This window comes from Papaver somniferum, chromosome 7 (assembly GCF_003573695.1).
Source record: "Papaver somniferum cultivar HN1 chromosome 7, ASM357369v1, whole genome shotgun sequence".
NCBI lineage: Eukaryota > Viridiplantae > Streptophyta > Magnoliopsida > Ranunculales > Papaveraceae > Papaver > Papaver somniferum.
In genome coordinates, this window is record NC_039364.1 from 16,209,202 (window position 1) to 16,227,510 (window position 18,309).

The 18,309-nt window shown below is 36.8% G+C and overlaps 1 long non-coding RNA gene across 1 annotated transcript; it reads left to right on the forward strand.

Moving 5' to 3' along the window:
- Nucleotides 1-9,406: 9,406 nt before the first annotated feature.
- Nucleotides 9,407-11,037, forward strand: LOC113300546. Its single transcript, XR_003335830.1, has 2 exons — nucleotides 9,407-9,701; nucleotides 10,535-11,037. It is a non-coding gene; the product is annotated as an uncharacterized LOC113300546 (long non-coding RNA).
- The last annotated feature ends 7,272 nt before the right edge of the window (nucleotides 11,038-18,309 follow it).

Genomic DNA, 18,309 nt, shown 5'->3' on the forward strand with positions numbered 1-18,309 from the left:
TCCTGGCTTTTCACTACTTTTCTGCTCTTTTTGCTCCGCAACTCATCCAATCTTTATTTATTACCTAAAAATGCAAAATTAAGTAAGAAAAATATTTATTCTTGAAAACAATGAAAATACAGAATATGGGATAAAATGTAGAATTAATGCACAAAAGATGAGTTAAATGCCAAGAAAAATATATAGAAATATGCACTTTTTAGCACTCATCAAATACCCCCAAACCTGAATTTTACTTGTCCTCAAGTAAAACAAAACTAAGGAAATCCTACCTATACCACTGTCGCTGGTCTCTCGAATGCATTTAGCGTATGCACTAAGCCTTTTAAACCACTAAGTGTCCCTAGTGGACGAGTTGAAGTCTCGTGAAGGTTTGCTTAGAACGTACCTACAAAGTTCTAGGTCAAAATATAAGCTCAGATTCCATCAAATGTGACATGTGCAAAACAGTTTAAGCTCACAGCAAAATGGAGATGTCAATCTAGCTATCGAAGGCACAATCCTAGCACTGATAACAAAAAAACATGTGATAAGAGTGTAAAGTGTATCTACACATGTGTAAAGAAAGATCTGAAGTTATGACTACTAATCACCAAGAGATAGTTTCTCAGGCTAAGAACTGAGGTCGAAATCTAGCTAGCTGTCCGGACTTTACGAGAATTGTGAATGAGTTGGAGGTATTTCACAATTACTCGCGTTGTACATCAATGGCATACACCCTCCTTGCTTATTACAATGAAACAACAAAAGATGACTCTTTACATGACTCTTATTTACATTGACTATTCTCTTTTATTTTTGGAACAAGAGATGATGGAATTGATAAGTACTTGATTTTTTGTATTTTCTGATATTTTTTTATATATATTATATATATTTTTTTTTTTTTTTTTTTTTTTTGAAGGAGACACTTTTGATACATATACAAAAGGAAACAAAAGATTACATGACACTTTGCAAGAGGTAGCCCTTTTTGATGCACCCAGTTAAATTCGATGGTTGTCTTTCTTAATGTAACCTCCACCTTCTATCCCAACCAACCAAAGAACAAGCTAGTCAAGTTTCGTTCAGTATTCTAAAGTGATTGGCAATCGTAACTTCCTATCAAACACCTTGAAGATCGAGGCCATACATGTATTGGTAGATCGTGCGCGTGCAAATTTCTTATCACTATGTGAATTGTGCTAGAATCAGGGTGCCTAAATATCTAGACTAAGACTCCTAATAATACATATTTGCACAAGAGTCAACATTTCAAGGTAAATGAGCTCCATTTTTATGATTTTTCATTTTTTAATTTTTTTGAATTTTTTGATTTTTTCAAAAGAAGAAGGAGTTCGTTTTCAATTATGGCATATTATCATGGTATCTACTCTATACCCCCAAACCTAAACTAAACATTGTCCTCAATGTTTCAAAATATGGAAAGAATTAAAATGCAACATATGGAAAGGGACATGCTGAGTAGAGTAAAAGGAGAGAGAATACCCGATTTCGGCGAAAGCTCGATTAAAACTCCGTTATTCAAGGCAAAAATCCAACATATTTCAGCCGAGATCATATTGGATTAGCAAAATATATACAAAAGGAACAAAAGGGTTTTTAAGAAATTTTATCTACTGGATTATATACAAAAAATTCACCATACACTAACAATCTAAAGAGTTGAGGATCAACCCAAAAGACAAAGTGTAAAGGTTTCAACAGCTTCACACAATAATAATATGGTAGGCATGCAAGTGAAGCTGTGAAACAAAATGAGCTACCCCCAAACCTGGATTTTACAGAAGATATAATTTTGAAAACAAAATCGCGCAGTTTCGGGGGTTCATCATGCAAAAGGTCTAGCTCGAAATGAACTTTGCTAGGGACGGGCAAACATGCAATTTCCAACTGTGGTTCCTCAAAGATATTATATTTGAATGCAAAATGGTCCAAGAGGACTTGGGAAGCACACAGTTCCAAACCTAGATTAGGCATTCTCAGAAAAATTGGTTTTACAATATTGGTACAAACCAAATCTAGGTTGGGTGGAAGGCCATCAGATTGTGACTCATGTAGGAGAATAGGTGCGTCATTATCAATCAAATCAAAATCTCCTAAATCATCTACACATGTCACATCATGCTCACAATCATCAATCAAATTAGCAAGTTCACACTCAGAATCATCAACATCATCAACAGATTTGTCCTCATGCATCGGCAATTCAATGGAAATATCACAATGTGACCTAGGTAGAGAATCAGACACATCACTTATATTTTCATGCATAATAACATTAGTGTCTACAGAAGATTCAACTATTCCTATGTCATGCTCATCTTCACAGAATAATTGTACGAATCCCATGTCAATATCAAAATCATATGAATTACAATGAGTATTAGAAAAAACAACATTCATGAAGGTCGAGGGCGAGAAGCCATATGTTATTGAACCAACAGGTTCCACAATATTTTCATGTTCTTCTAACACATCATCATAATCATCATAATCATCATCATGGTAGCATGCATATTGGTCCTCATTAAAAGTGGTGGTGTCGTTAGTCGATTCATGTTCCTCTAAATTAAGTTCATATTCAACATCATTTACATGAATGGGACTAGACACTTCATTAGGGACAACATACATTTCCTCATGAATTTCCTCCTTTTGTAGGTGAAGCAAAATCTGATCTAAATATGCCTGAATTCGTGATGTAGATCTATCGAAGTTTTGCTCACTGAGTCTGAAAGCTTCTGTGGTGGAGTCTAAATTCATGGGAGTACAAAATTCTTCATGTTCAAATTGTGGTGATTGGTACATGTGTGCATGGTCATTAGGGTTTATAAAAGATTGATCGCAACCCTCAAAGGATTGATTATGGTCCCATGACTACCATTCTCACAATTTATGGGCATTTCATACCTTGGATTTTCTCTAGATTGCCTAAAATTATGCAAAATATGACAATTCTCAACAGGGTGGTCTAAACTACCACATGCAGGACATGCATAGATTTCAGGTTGCCTAAGAAAATTAGATGTGACAGATTCCTCATGTGATTGCATTTCTAAAGCTGCGATTCGAGCTTCTAATTGATCCACAAGAGATGATTGTGTGAGTGAGGCATTAGCAAAATGTTCATTTTCACGTTGTGGCAAACGATGCATGTGTGAATAGTCATTAGGGTTCATGTATTGAGGCTCGGGACTTTGAAAATGTCCATAATAATTCCTATGACTATTGACATCATGATCTATGAGAGGTTCATAACGTGAAGTATGTCCACGCGCAAGTTCTCTAAGGGATTTGTTGTCCCCAACTGTAGACCAAGATCTAGACATGATTGGGCTCAAAGGCTAAGTAAAGAGTTTACAAAGCTCAAAATTTGGTTTTTAAAATGGATTGGACTTTTTGGAAAAATTTGGTTTTGGCGGGAGACATTTGGTTTTGATGGGAAAATTTTGGTTTTTAGGGAAAGATTTGGAAAACTTTTTGGTTTTTATGGGAGAATTTTGGTTTTGTCGGGATAAGGAGGAAGAAGAAAAATTTGGTTATTAATGTGGGAGCAAAATAAAATTTGGTTTTAGAATTTGGGAGCAAGTAAAGTAATAATTTTTTTTTTTTTTTTTTTTGAACTTATCCTAGCATAAATTAACACAACCCATAAAAGAAAATAAAAACAATAATAATTACAAACCCATAAAAGAAAGAAAAAGAAGAAAAAGAAAAATTATTACAAGCCCAATAAAAAATAAAGAAAAACAAAAATTATTACAAGCCCACAAATTAAAAATGGAATTTTACAGGTTGGGTTCTCTTAATGGGTTTAAGCTTACCTTTGAAGCACAGCCCAGCTGTTCAGTTTGGTTGCAAAAGCCCAGTTGGGCTTTGGATCATCCTAAGCTTTGGCTTCAACACTCAAGGCCCAGTTGGGCTTGGTTCAATTTCTTCTCCTTCTGCAGCTTACAGCCCAGTTGGGCTTGGTTCAATTTCTTCTCCTTCTGCAGCTTACAGCCCAGTTGGGCTTGGTTCAATTTCTTCTCCTTCTGCAGCTTACAGCCCAGTTGGGCTTTATCTTACACCAGCTTCAGCAGGCAGCAGCAGCAGGGAATAGCAACAGGAGCACAGCAGCAATAGCAGCAGCAGGATCAGGAGCAGCAGCAGGATCAGGAGAAGCAGCAGGAGAAGCAGCTCAGCTCTATTTGGGCTTCACAGCAGGTACCTGGACTCAGCAAAGATCAGTTTCTTTCAGCTGCACTACACAGCAGCTACTAAAGCAGCAAGTTAATCTAAGATGCAAGAATGCAATGCATGATGCAAGATATGCAGTGCAGAGAATATGCAAGATGAATATGCAAGTGAGGCTAGATGAACTAAATGCAAGGAGAACAGCAAATAAGAATGCTTCGAAAACACAACGCCAAGTCCCCGGCAGCGGCGCCAAAAACTTGGTAGGCCGGGGACAGTGTATAAAAAATGGAGAAAGTTAAGGCCTACAGTGATACCGCAAGTGCACGGTTTCGATGTAGTGAGTGCACAAGTACGGGTCGATCCACAGGGACTTGGGTGTGTTCATGAAGATTCCTAAGCTAAATGGCAGTGACAGTGCAGTGAGAACAATGAGAAGGCAGTAAAGAGAAAAGCAAAGCCAAGAGGCAGTGAACAGGGCAGTGAAGATGATGAGTGAGCAAAGCAGGAAGAATCAAGGCAATGTAACAAAAACAGTGACAGTGACCAAAGGTCATAGGCAGTGGGTGAGCAGTGGTGAAAGCAAACAAAGCAGATGAAGGGAGCTAGGATCACTAATTCCACCACTAACCTACACCATGTATTCAACGACTACATTCTTGTTCTTGTGATGACATGGGTTAAGATGTGGTCTGCCCTATGTCTAAGAAGTTTCTCCACTAGAGAAATCATCCCCAATAAGACATTGCTCCATAGCACTAGTTATCTGGCTAAGTATAACTAGTCTAAGGCTCAACATGGTCTGGTTTAGCATGATTGGTGGCTGTGTCCACATAGAGATATTCTAACTACAGTGGATACATGGCATCCACTGTGAGAGCAATTTGCAGACATGCCAAAGTGATTATCTCCTAAACATTTTTAACATTCAAGAATGCATATTCACATCACACAGGATAGCAAGTTAAGGCTTCCTTAAGACCCTAGCATTGAAACTAACACATGATAAAACTGAAATTAAAATTGGAATTAAACTGAAATTAACCCAATTAGGGGGTATCTCGGCTAACCAAGAACACCCTTCTCTCTACACATCAATTGCCTTTTATAGTTTTACAAAATATCCCCAAATTTCGAAACCCTAACTTGCAAACCCTAATTTTTGAATTGAAAGTTCCACTCACCTAATCCCTGAATTGATGTCGACCCATGCCTATTCTCTCTTCTCTGCTCCTCTCCATGTCTTCAATTGCGTCTTATAGCCTCACCTAATTTATTGATTTATCACCTAGGGTTTCAGTGGTGAAAAATCAATAAGTTAGATGGCTATAGAGGTAGGGGAGGTAGCTAAGGCGTGTAGGTGGTTTTTGGTGACAGTGGAGGAAGTGGCGATGGCAGGGTGGTGTGGTTCAGCGAGGTGTAGCTGGTGGAGGTGATGGAGTTGCAGAGCAGCTCTCTGCAACAGGGTATGGAGGAGAAGAGGTCGAGTGATTTTGGGTTAGGGGGCGTTTGGCTAGGGTATAGGGTGTTCTATACTTGGGTGTTAGGCGGGTGCAGCGAGGTTTGATGATCTGTGACAAGGAGCGATGGATGGGAAGATGGTAGGTGGATCTGACGGCGATGCGGAGGCAGGCGATGAGCGACCGTCGGATGAAGAGATACAACGAAACGAACGGTACTTGATGGAGTTAGGTACTGTAGTGTAAGGCGGAGATATCAAACTTCGATGCACAGCAAGGGAGCGACCGTCGGATGCTTCTGAGAACTGATCTGACGGCTGAAGACGCAAGCGGGTATGGATTTGGGTTTTAGGCTTTTGGGTATAGAATATGGGTTTGGGAAATGAGTTTGGGCTTGGAAAACCTTGAGCCCACTTCTTCTTTAAGAACAACTTTCTTCTTCAAGCCCATTTCTATCCTTTTTTTGGTCTTCCGCACATCACTCTTCGCGGCTTCCTTGCGTAATTCCTCCTGGCTTTTCACTACTTTTCTGCTCTTTTTGCTCCGCAACTCATCCAATCTTTATTTATTACCTAAAAATGCAAAATTAAGTAAGAAAAATATTTATTCTTGAAAACAATGAAAATACAGAATATGGGATAAAATGTAGAATTAATGCACAAAAGATGAGTTAAATGCCAAGAAAAATATATAGAAATATGCACTTTTTAGCACTCATCATATTACATTTAGAATCTCCATTAATGAGTATTTGGAGTTCTCGATCTAGTTTTTGGGAAAGAAGATGATAAAGAAAATAAAGTCTCTCTCTACAAAATTATGTCTCTCTACAAAGTATGTCCTCTTTTCTCTCTCTCCTGCCTTTCTCTTTATATAGGTGTTTACATAGTGGATGACAGCTAACATGTAGTGGATGACAGCTAATAAAGCCCCTATTTTCGGATCTAACGTGCGATATTCCTGCACGCTCACATTGATATTTCTCGCACATACTTTTCATTGCCGCACGACTCTTCATGCTTTTAGTGTGACTTTGTGATGTCATCTTTGTGCGATCGGCTTCGCTTGGTAATGAAGTGACAACTTCGCATAGAAATAAGAAGTGCGATATTTTCCCCTTACAACAGTCCAAGGGATGGATGATTATCCATGGGAAATTTGAAGTAATCGCATTCTTGTCGTAACAATTCCATAGATGTGTCGACCTTCTCTGAATGTCATACAATGGATTACCCATGTGAGTGGCTCGGTACAGTTAAATTTATTGACCTCAACATGCCCCATGTTTGTTACTTTTGATTTGATCACACTTGATAACACATGACAATTGTAAAGGGTAAAGGGCGCGAGATAGACACTTGATAAAAGTTTATTAAGTTACCTACCAAATCTTACCGGAGAAGACAAATCGTTACATCATTAGGTCCAAAATTATGATTTATTATGACAACAAATTCGAGGAAAATGTTTTTTCTCTCATTTATTCTGTAGGGATGGTAGTCAAATTTATACAGCTAGCAAGCCTATAGTATGAACCCAAATTCTTGACCATATCCATGACACTTGACTAACTTAGTGACAGGAGTTGCAGAGCAAATTGAAATACCCAAGGCTGAAAAATAGAAAATTAACTACTATGAACTTAAACCATAACCATTTAAATGACTAATGACTTCAAGATTTCAAGGCAGAACTCATAAGAAAAGCTGTAAACAAATCTAATTTTAGTCAACTTCCTCAGATTTTGGTTTTAGCACTGAAACCAGCCTGCCTAGTTAGGATTAGGTTGCATACATTTTTTTAAATTCTTCATCTTGTCATTGATATCTTTTCTGTCACAAATTTCACCACTACCTAACCACCCAATCGCAATTTTGGTAGCATCTCCATCTTCTTCTCGTTAATAACATATAAAGTAGAACCTCCGTATATTAATATTTTATATAGTAGTAACCTCTACATATTAATACAAATCATAGTCCCGATTTGTGAAATCTTACTTTAATCAACCTCTATATATTAATAACCTCTGTATATTAATAATTTTGTGCTTGCACAAGAGTATAAATAAACGGAGGTTCTACTATACCTGAGTGCTAGAATAGTTAGTGGTGTTAAGAGAGTGTGAGACTGTAGTTAACATGAGACAATTGTACACGTGCAAGCAACACGTGAGAGAGGAGGTTGTCATTGTTTGGTTTACAACAGAACTGTTGAGCTATATAAACTCACAATCCCACCATTATAATATATTTTTGCTTTTATAATCAATTGATTATCAAATCGTCTCGGTACAAATGTAGACATTCATTATTTGAATATTATCATGGTATCAGGACTGAGAATTGAAATTTTCAAGGGTATCGATCCTATTTTCTTTAAACATTAATTTTCTTTAATACAACTCATGCTGCTGTTATTCATCAAATCTATGTTGTTCTTCATCACGAATTTTCATTTAACATGCATCTTCACGAAGAATTAAATCTCAGATCTAGATTTCTTACCTCAACATCTTGCAATTTCATCTTTAATAGAAGTTTTTCATCATAATTAAGTTCTTTTCAGATCTAAGTTCTTAATCAAGATTGTTGTTGTTGTTCCCTGGTGCCGAGAGAGTATGAGCGTGTTCTAGTCCGCTAAACCAAGGTCTAGTTATGGAGACTTAAAGTCTTTCCACTAATTGAATTCAGCCACAGGTTGAAAAGTTATTCGTTTCAATTCTTATTTCAAAGAAGTCATCACCAAGGTGTTGAAGTATCTTGCGGTTCTACTGATGTTTCTGAGTTTAATTTCGTATTGGAATTGCTTTATAATGATGTTTCTGGATTTCATTTCGTATTGGAATTGATTTCTGATGATGTTTCTGAGTTTAATTTCGTATTGGAATTGATGTATGTACGAATCAAAAGGTTTGAGTTTTCTTTATTTCATTCATGCTGGTTAAAGAGTTTGATTTGAAGTTTCATGGAGCTCATATGGAGTAAAGGTAATTTTGTGCTGCAGGAGCTAGAGGTAATTTTTCACCCTTTCGATTTCTTTTTTAATTCTTTACACTTCCTTTGAGAATCCTAACCATTTAGTGAACTAGAAGAAGATTCATTTGGTTTTGTATGAAGAATTTTTGTAGAAAATAGAGGAATTGTTGAAAATGAGGTGAATTTGTGGGATTTGCAATTGTAGCCGTTTGAAACAGACTCGTTGGGCATTTAGCTGTTGGCCACACACGTTTGGCCTCTCGGCTCAACATCTTTCACTGTCAAAGGTTGTATCACTAGGCGGTGGTGGTTGAATCGCGGGTCTCAGTCCATATTGGGCGATACATGTGCAGTCGCTGACGACCTTTTCCCATCGTCGCAAACTCAGTTTGACATACCACCTGAATGTTAAAATCTTTTTCATTTAAAATTCCGATCGGAACCACCAACTAGTTTGTTTGGAAACACACATCAAAGGTTAGTTTTTGATTTCTGGAAGCAACAAAAATCAGAAGTTAGTTTGGGCACAAGATTTCAAAATGACTTCTAAAAATAAAAATTCAACTTTTTATGAAGTAAAATGTTTTTCCTTCTGACTTCTCTGGCATCCAAACGTGCTTGTGAAATAATTTTGCTTCTGACTTTTGCTTCTGGAGTATATCCAAACAGGCTACTACAACACAATACCCTAATCGATATGTAATTCCTATCTCCCAACCGTTGGATTATCATTTTAGCCATCTTTTATATATACACATGAGGTGTCCTTAAAAATCATCTTCAGCGGCCGTCTACAAAGTAAAGCTTTGTTTCTTCATTATTTCCCCGGCTAGATCTAGAAATTTCTGTCAAAATTCTTTCTTGATTTGATGATGGGTTCTTCAACAATATTGTCATCTCTTACCGATCTGAACACTATTATTACTTCTACTCTGATTATTCTACTGAAACTGCATGAAGACGAAGATGAAACTCTTTGTGTTGTTGATGATGATTTACTCACACAATGATTTTTCCTCTCAAAACTCAAGTTTATACCCTTTGCCTCCATCTGACAACTGAAGAGTTTCTTCTGTTCATCCAGGTAAACTCCTCAATATTATTTATTTATTTTGTGCAGGGGTTTTGTTTTTGTGAAGTCCATCCTCTCTGGAATGTTTGTTTTCATGGGTAGAACCCTGATCTTATTCAAGAAGAAACAAAATCTGAAGAACAACACAAATTTGTTGATATTTGATTTTGGGTTTTGATTGACTTGGAGCTGTTTATAGGATACTCTTGAAAATGGTTAAAGTAATTTATTCTCCTATTTCATTGCTGTTCTTTTATTTTTCTAGTTTCTGTATTTGAGTTTTCATTGCCTGTTGTTTGGGCTTTGTAGATGAGCGTAATTGTAATGTGTATGCAGAATAGATCTATAAATGAAGGATGTTAGTTAAGAATTTGCATGTTAATTGAGAAATCCTTAGTTTTGGATGTGGAACAGGACATAGTATTATGAACGCTGATAATAAGAATAATGTTCTGGTCAAATTGATAGATCCATCTTTAGTCTTTTGGATCTATATTATGTTGCAGAGTATTGGTATGTTTGACACTTGGATCAGAACTAGTCTTTGAAGAGCAATTTGTTCATCTCCTATTCATTGTCTGTTATACGTAATTTGGGAAGGTTTTTAAGTTACTTAGTTTGTTGTCTGCCTCTATACCTTAAGATTGAGAAACAATGTCTCTTGATTTCTTTTCTTTTTTAGCATCCTTGTTTTGTTATTCAGACTGTGTATATTGTAAAGACGCATGATGCCGCTGGTTTCTTTGTGTTTCCATGTACAGATTAGTTTAGACTAGTTACGTTTGATTAGTCTTTTCTCTTTGACAAATCAAGTCTAAATTTATCAGGATTCGTTTGAATTGCAGAACCTCAAGTTGTGATGTCTACACATGATGGGCATGTTTATTGATTCCTGAGCAATTTTTCAAATCTTTGTGCCAATATTTCAGACATTTGCAGGGCTGTGATCCTGACTTGTGAGATTATAACCTTCAATAACACTATCAAGGAGTTGTCTGTGCAACAGTGCAAGAATTTAACTGAGATGGAATTCAACTCGATGTTTTGACATGGGGGACACTTATAGTTATATGTGGGCGTTGTAGAATTGGGAAAGTCAGTCTTGCTTGAACTGAAGTTGCATAGGGAGATAGGGAGTTGGAACTGCAACCCAAATGTGACCGTGCTCATACCTCTTTGATTTGTGGGTTTTGCAAACAACTTAAATCACAGGAAGAGTGCCCCTCTTCTTTTAACAGTTTTAAACTGAAATGAATATCAGTAGCTATCTTATAATTGATTGATATCACTAGTGATGTGTATGCACTCTCAGTTCTGTAATACTTTTGGACTCTTTGTTTTTCTCTTAGACGTCTTTTGTGGTTTCAATTTCGATTCTTGAACTTTAGGTGCTAATCAGATATCTGAAATGTTTGATTGTTGTTACTAACATTATTTTCGTGGTATCGTTTGGCTGCCTAAATAGCGGGTCATAGAACAGGAATTAATGGCTGTGCATGCAAGCTTCATAGACATTTCTGGGCATTGATTGTGGCTTGTAGAGTGTAGGCTCAAAAAGTACTGGGTTATATTCAATTTGCTCTTTAATTTTCTCAATTTTCTGTGTTTTCTATAATCTCTAAGCAGTTAGGAGTAGCAGCACTGATAGGCAAAACTTAGCGCACAGTAGACTTGTTCTGTGAAGTAAATGTTTCTGAAAAAGATTACCAAGTTAGAGTACATACTGGTTTTAAACATGGAATCCAACAATTCCTTTGTTATACGGACTCAGGCCCAGATAATTGGCACTGAAGAGCGTTAGCGTTTGTTTAATGATGTCCCTTGTAGTTGTAGAAGACATTTGAATCAAGGAAGTCTTCTGATATCTGCAGCATGTCTGGAGTGACATTCATTAAGAGAAAATATTATAATCCCCCCAAAAGACAAAAATACTTATATCACTAACCGTTCAATGCAACACAACTACCTTCTTTTTGGGTCGGAGTTGACGAAATTAAAGTTTCTTGTTGGAGTCAGGGATTATTTAAATATAGTCTCTAAAGCGGCCACATTCGCCTCCGCTGTATTCAGCTTATACTTTAGTGTGTTCGCCTCTAACTGTAATGGAACCTGACATATTCATCAGGTCAATGAAACCTGACAATGTGACAGTTAGCCAAAATGTGAGCTTCCATAGAGGAGGAATTCTTACAGCTTTCAGGCCTTGAACGACTCGCAAAAAAACCAATGGAGAGGGCTCAGCAGCGACGCTAGCAAAGAAAGCTGAGCTCTACCACTGCCACAGCAGTGACTATAATGCTGAAAGCAAACCAAAAAATGTTTGAGGATTCTGTCAGACAACCACACGACCATCACAGCAGTCCAAAGGACAAGCTGAGAACGATCATATAACATATCATATATACATCATAGGCCTGTGCACCATTAATCACGCCCTGGTCGTAAGGTCGTGTCTAATCTTCTCATTTCTCAGAATTATATACCCTCACAACTTCATTTTCTGAATGACGTGGGACTAAAAATAAGCTTTGCACTATAAAACCTACCCTATCGTTCTCCCAAACCAAAATCCCCTTATAAATCTCACCTTTTTTCACTCCTACCACAAGTTGCATTCATTCCACTCTGCAATCACTTGAAAACAGGAATTTAAGAGATTGGTTTGATTTAAAGTGCTAAGATTTTGAAGTACTTGGACTTCTTGAATCAATCGCCAGTGTGGATTTAAGGTAGTTTGTTTCAAACTCAAAATGTTATGAAAGTTTTTATTGTGGCTTTTGATTTAACCGGTGATAATTTACCTTTGGTAGATTGATTGGTATGATTCATGTAAACTAGATCACCAATTATTTTGGACGACAATAATTGTGTGGATAACCATTTTAATGGCAATGACTAGTCTATAGGACCAATTTGCACGTCCGTCCACGAGAAGATGCATCAGCCATCATGCATTATTTGTATGTGATGGAAACTGTTCATATAGTAAACAGTATCAGGCATTTCAACTCTTATAGGATATAACAAACTCACGACCTTAACTTCTTAGTTCTCTATCACCTGCATTTAGACCCGCCCCTTGCTTTCCTAATGAATGTCCCTCATCTAATTTTTAGCTTTGTTCCGTCTAGCAAAAATGCACCATGGGGCAATTCCCACCACTTCCTTGGAGTCAAATCTTAAAACAATAAGAATCAAACCTAATCTGACAGCAAAAAACCAATCAGCAACAGATGGAGAGGCTCGGCACTTAACAATTATCATATTTTTCTTCAAGGAAAAAAAAAAGCAAACGAGAAAAAATAAAAACCAATCAGCAACAGATGGAAAGGCTCTGCCCAGCAACCAGAGGCTCGGCAAAGAAGATCTGCAAAGCACCCAAAGCTTTGTGATTTCGATTTCGCAATCACAAATGATAGCTGATAGCCCATGTAGGACTATTAGATTGAGCATCCAATCCATTGCCAATTGGCAATTAGCAGTGCAACCCTAAGACAATACACACAAGAAACTCGAAATTGCATCGTCCAATATGGGACTAACCTTAAAAAATATTACTACTTGAAGCTGAAAATCCCGTTTGGTTTTTTAGACCGTATTGCCATGTTCTACTTCTTCAAATCAACGAGCAGGCCTCATTAGGGAATCTATACACATTGTGCCTGACGTGTTTTGTGTTGGCAGTACCCGATTAAGAAAGGCCTCATTTGTCAGATCCAGCGGCGTTCCCATACATAAAAACATTAAGGTTACAATTACAATTCTAAAAATTAGTAACTGAAACCAGATGGAAGAATAAACCGTGGGTGCATGATTTTATCCTAAAGCTTGTGATCACAAGATAAGAGTCATAGAATGCTATCAAATTTTTAGAACTTGAAAATCAAACTGTTAGCTAGCTGCCATGGAGATTCAACAGCGGCAGGATGTGCGTTTACTTGCGGCTTGGCCTAATACCTTATTCCCTATAGTGAAAAATACTAGAACCACCCTACTATATGGGTTCAATATTTAGAAGCCCCACAAAATGGATCCTCCACTATCAACTCCATACTTTAGGAAAATGATATTGCTAGGCCCGAAATATCAAATTATCTTCAGATCTGGCCCATAATTTTATTTAATGTATTTTTTTATTGACAAAACTACCCTTTGCAATAAATACAAGAGGAATGTCGGTAGATATTTTCATTTTCCAAATTTCTTTCTCTCTCATTTTATCTCTCTCGTTTGCAGAGAAAAAAATATTCTAGGGTTCTTATGATTCATTTTCATCTTTTTCTTTAGATCTTCTACTGCAACAAAGATGAAGTAGTTTTAGGTTTTTTTCACCGTTTTTTCATCTTCTCCATCGATTCCTCTGTAGTCTCAGTTGTTACGAAGGTCAACCACATCTGATAGAGAGAGATCATATGGAAGATGAAGAAGATCAACTGCACCTGAAGATTCATCTACAGAATCAAATCGACATGCAGATAAGTTTATTTGTTGTTACGAATTTTATACTACGATTTTCGAAGCGATTCAAGCAAATATCTACCTGTATATGTTCTTGAAAGTTTGATTTCCAGAGTAATCCTGTTATAATCTCACCTTAATCATACTTTTGAGAGAAAATCACTAACAAATTTCAAGAAAATTATAAGAATTTTTTTAGGGTTCTTGAAAAAGTTCGATCTATATCTTAATCTCTTATCTCGATCGAAATTTGGTTTTCAGATTCAAAATCAGTGAATTATTATCTCTGTTACCCATCTATTGATACGAATTTTATTTCTTTGATTTTCAAACTGAGCTCATGCCTAGCGTTATCTGTTATTGATTGATTGTTTTAAGTTCGATCCAGATTTGTTTTATATGATATCTCTAAGTTGAATATTATATAATGCTATCTCACAATCTCGCAGATATTATATGTTATCTCTAAGTTGAAACTGATACATAATGCTCATTTCAAAATGAAACTTATCAAGTCTTTGATTAATAGGGTGAAGGAGGAGCAGATGTTGCTGAAGCTAGGTTTTGTAGTTGCAAGTGAAAACAACTCTGATTTGGAGAAACAATTAAAATTCAATGATTTTAACTCTATTGCGGAGATAAATGTATGTGTACAACTTCCTAAATTCCTTTGTGTTATGTCAATTGGATAATATTATAATTATCATCTTTGTGTTTAGGCTAGTTCAAGTGCCTAATGTTGTTATTATGTGATACAGTGAACTTTTCTTCTTGGAGCTGTAGCAAAATCAGGAGCTTATGTGGTGACTTACCCTCTTCTAGGCTTTGATGGTAATTATTCATACTAACATGTGAACACATTGTGTGGAATGATAAATTCTTGTCTCCGTGGAAAAACATGGCAGTTTTTAGTTTGACTTAGTAGTAAATACCCATTGTCTAATGTACATCATTGATTCATGAGTTACCCGTCGTGTTGGTTAAAGTCTTGTTTCACCTAATAAATTAAGTTGCGCAGAATTTAAAAGAAGTTGCACTAGCATCTGCTAGTTATATACGTTATAGTATGCCGCATTTCAGTTGATCAAGTGCTATTTGATCTTATTTATTGAGTAGTCTTCACTGTTTAAGAATCGCAAGTAGCTCTATTTGATCCCTATTTCTAACGCTGATGAAGATAACATATATGCTCTGAGTACACAAGGCATATACAAGTGTAACTGCTGATTACACAAGCCATATGGATGTGTAACTGCAGGTTACACAAGCCATATAGATGTGTAACTGCAGGTTACACAATCCATATGCATGTGTAACTGTTTTACACAAGCTATATAAGTCAGGCTTCTGCTCTTTGCTCTGCGTATATAGTGTCTGAAGCTCGGTAATAACAAGTAAATTTGTTCAGTACCATGGTTGTTCTTGAAACACAAGTGGTATTCTAGTTGGTGTGTTTTCATAGTGTTGTAATAGATGTAGTAGCATAAAATTTCATGTTTGAGCTTATGTTGGTTGGATAAGTAGTAGCTTTTAGAGTCTCTAGATTACATGGGTTATTTTCATAGTGTTGTAATGCTTAGTTTTTTTTTTCTTTGTCACTGGTCTTGCTGAGCTTGTATTTCAGTAGTTATATGGATGTGTAACTAGTAGTTACACAAGCTATATGGATGTGTAACTGCTAGTTACACATGCTGTAAAACCACATATATTACTCAAGAAAACTTGCAAGATGGAGTTTATGATTCTTCCACTTGCTAGATGGTTTTATCCTTTGTTCAGTCCCATAGCTTCGTGCAAGTAAATTCTTTTGGAAGTTTGTTATGTCGTATTCTGCGAAACTTGTATGACATGAAATGAGAAAATATAACTATTACATATTATGCATTAGACGAGCAAAAATGATATCATGTGGTTGCATAGGATATTTCAGTTTAATGATTTTATTATGTTTAATGTTTCACAGCATTTCTAATGCAGAAAAGCGACTCTGAAGCATAGTCAAGTCCAGATCATTAGACTCCAATGCTTAATGAGAAGGAGAAAGCTAAAGCTGAGATACATCATATGTTGTAAGTGTCATTTATCTTATTTATTGAGCAACTCTATGTGATATCCTGTTTCTAGCGCTGATGAAGATAATTTATATGCTCTGAGTACACAAGCATATGGATGTGTAACTGGAGATTACACAAGCCATATGCAAGTGTAACTGCCGTTTACATAAGCCATTACATGTGTACCTGATAAGCACCATGAAACCCAACTGTTTCAGTTAGCGTGTTCATCTTGAGTAACATTATTGTGTTAGTGAAATTCTTTGTATGAAGGATCTCCTCTGGCTAATAAGTGGCGGTGGTGGTATATGTGCAGGTTTTGGAGCCGGTGGTGGTGGTGGTGTTGGAGTTGGAGCTAAGGTGAGGATATGCCTTTGTTATATACTTTTTGCTGTTAAATTTTGATGGATAATATGCCGCCAAGAGTTTCTGATGCGCATTATATGTTGCATACATGTTTTGATTTCCATTTGCGAGATTGATGAATATGTTTCTGTGCTGAATTGCTTTTAGATTCGGATATTGATTTTGGTTTTCACTTTGAAAATTTTAGGGATCTTGTATTGTCTGGTACTGACTACTGTGCTGCAATTTTCAGGGTGATGAATTGTTTCATAAGAAGCATGGGATTCATATATCTGGGAATAGTGTGTCGTTGCCACCTCAGAGGTAAAAGCTCAACCCTGTTGACTTAATCATTTGTCCTTCATATGAGATGATAATTCTTGAAAACCACATTTTAGATCTCAATTACATGCCTCAAACAATGTATAATAATGATGCATTATCTCCAGATTACAGAATGGTAGGATAATACTGATTATTAGACTGATTAGATACATGTGTAACTCTTAGTTACACAAGTGAGATGCATGTGTAACTATTAGTTACACATGCTAATTAGATGTGTAGCTACCAGTTACACATGCAAATTAGATGTGTAGTTTCTAATTACACTTGCTAATTGATGGGATATAAAGGTTATGAAGGTGTAACTCTCATTGTACCAGTCAGACGCATGTGTAACTCCTAGTTACACTAATGATACAATGTGTAACTCCAAGTTACACTAGTCATATGAATGTGTAACTCCTAATTCCTCTACTTGTAGTTGTTCTATAATATTATTTCATTCTTTTTCCATCCAATCTAATTTCATGGATGTTTATTTTGTTACAGATATGGAAGCATTTTGTAATGAGGAAGACAAGAAAGGAAGGAACAATCTCAATTAGAGGATTTTGTGGCTCATTTCTAAGATTTCGTCTTACATATTTAGTGTTTAAAGTCGTTTATTGAATTCAATAACAGCCAATTAATAGATAAACAAAAAAATTATTATAAATGAATATTAAAGCAATACATATCTTTTTTGTATATTTTTTTCCTGATGTGTAACTGTGCCATATGCATGTGTAACTAGTGGATACACATGTCATATGCGTGTGTAACTTCTTATTACACATGCCATGTGTAACTTTGGGATACACATCCCATATGCATGTGTAACTTCTAGTTACACACTTTTGAATACACAATAATTTTTATGCATGTTTAACTTCCGGATACACTTGCAATATGCATGTGGTCGGAGGTGGTGGTGGTGGTGGTCGGTGGCGGGGGTAGTTGGTCGGTGGTGGTTGTCAGCGGTGGTCGAAGGTGGTCGGTGGCGGTGGTGGTCAGAGGTGGCTGGTGGTGGCGGTGGTCGGAGGCAGTGGTGGTTGGTGGCGGTGGTGGTGGTAGGAGGCGGTGGTGGTCGTAGGTGGTTGGTGACGGTGGTTGTCGGAGGTGGTTGGCGGTGGCTGTGGTGGGAATATCATCAAATTATATTTTAACAATTTTGGGCCTAAATTTAAATTTTATTTAATAACTCGGGGCCTAGTTTTAAAAGGATACGAATGTCCTTTAATAATTCGGGGTCTAGATTTAAACTTCTTTTAATTAAGGGCCTCATATTATGGTTTATCCATGGGTCGGGCCTGAGCCTAATTTTCCCTTCCCTATATCCCAATTGTTCCGGCTGGCGTATCATATTGGCTGGCTACAATTTCAGCTCTCATCTCATTCTCAATGAGACAGTGAGAGAAAGAGAGATATCTAGGGCTGCA